We start from the raw sequence: 1,759 nt of genomic DNA on the forward strand, positions 1-1,759 counted from the left end.
ATGTTCAGCTGTCCTCTTCTGATCATCTTCAGCAGTACCAGGTATGTTAAGAATTTGTGAAGCCTCTGTCATAACCATCTCTTGAAGATCAGAAGCAATCTCTAAAGCTTTTCCAATAGCTTAAGAAGCAGTAGTAGCAGCTTCTGCTTTCTCAGTAACATGAGGAAAGTCCTTGGTCCTCCTTACTGCTGGCTTCCTCTTCTTCTTTGGTATTGCAGGTTGATCAAGAGCAATACCAACATCCAGGATCAACCTTGAATCCATGTCTTCAATATCTTCTTCAATTGATGGTACTGAGGAACCACCAATCTTGAGCTTGTCAGAAGCAACTTTTGCTTTCTTAACAGACTTTTCAACCTCTAGATACTCTTCTGCAGTCATTTTCCTCTTTGATTTTCTACCTCTGGCTCATGGCAGTGCACCACCATACATCTCCTCAGGTACATCTTCCAACCTGACTCTTTCATTGGTTGCCTCAAAGTGCTCCTTGATGTAGTACATCTGGACATCAAGAGGATCCTTCTTGCAGATAGGAGGAAAGTCTTTCATGAGATCAGACTTTGCATTGGATTCATTCAAATCAGTTTCAAGCTTGGTGACCTCACTGATTAGCTTCATATTTTTGAGTGTATGAGCATTGATGAACTTCTCAGTCTTAGTGTCAAGTATCTTATATGTGAAGGCTTCAACTCTGCTTAATCTGTCCAAAACTCCTCCTTGATAGAATATTTCTGATAAGAGCCTTCCATAAGGAACCCAGGGTCTGTCCTGCAGCTGGCTCTTTTTCAGACATTCTATCAGATACTTGAACATGTATTTTGGCACATTCACCTTTTCCTGTTTGATGAAGTGCTGGAGAAAGACCTTCTGAGCCAAATTTGGTTTCTCACTTCCACCACATGGAAGCAAATTCGCATTCTGAATCTTCAGAAGCATCTTCTTTTCCATGTTCAAGTCAGCATATTTTCCTTCCTTCGTGGAATTGTATATAACCAAATTAGCTTTTTCTTTCCAAATGCGTTCTTCAGCAGCACTGGAAAGATCAATTCCAGAGTATTTTCCAGAAGCTTCTACACCAAGTACATCTTCTATTTGCCATTCAGCAATCCTTACTGGAATTCCACAGATACTTGACCTGATTTCAACACTAGTAAATGGCTCAAGTCCCATTTCTTCTCTCGTCTTCCCTTCCAGTTCTGGATAAAGCAAAACCATTTGCCTTTCTTCAGCTATAGATGCTTCTTTGTCGAATACCTTAGCTCTCACCCTGAAGTGCCTAACCATGGTTTCGTATGTTGGTCCATTCAACATTTTGAAGTATGGCAATAGACCTTGCACTTCGTAGTAGTTTCTGATCCAACACGTATGAAATGCTAGAGATGCAAAATCAACTGGATTTTCTATTTGAACCAGCAGTTCCCATTCTTCTAGTTTCATGCTTCTTCCTCTGTAGTCATAAATAGATTCTAGAGCTTCTTGATGCGAGCTTGATGATGCCATTTGATTGGAGATGAAGATGAAACTTTTAGGGATTGCGCTTACTTCGCAAGAGGTTTGAAAGCAAAGTGTTTGTTTGTGAAGTGAGTAGTGTGTGAATTGACAAAGTGTTAAGAGTAAAAACGATTGCAATTCAAAAGAGACAAACAAACATATCATTAATGACAAATTGGGGGCGCGTGAAAGTACTTTTCAAAGCTATTAAATCATCATTGCCCTTTTTAGTTATACACCAATACAGACAGGCCACGTCAGAAACTTT

This window comes from Medicago sativa, chromosome 6 (assembly GCF_051527215.1).
Source record: "Medicago sativa cultivar Bolivia chromosome 6, Bolivia_mono, whole genome shotgun sequence".
In the NCBI taxonomy this organism is placed as follows: Eukaryota; Viridiplantae; Streptophyta; class Magnoliopsida; order Fabales; family Fabaceae; genus Medicago; species Medicago sativa.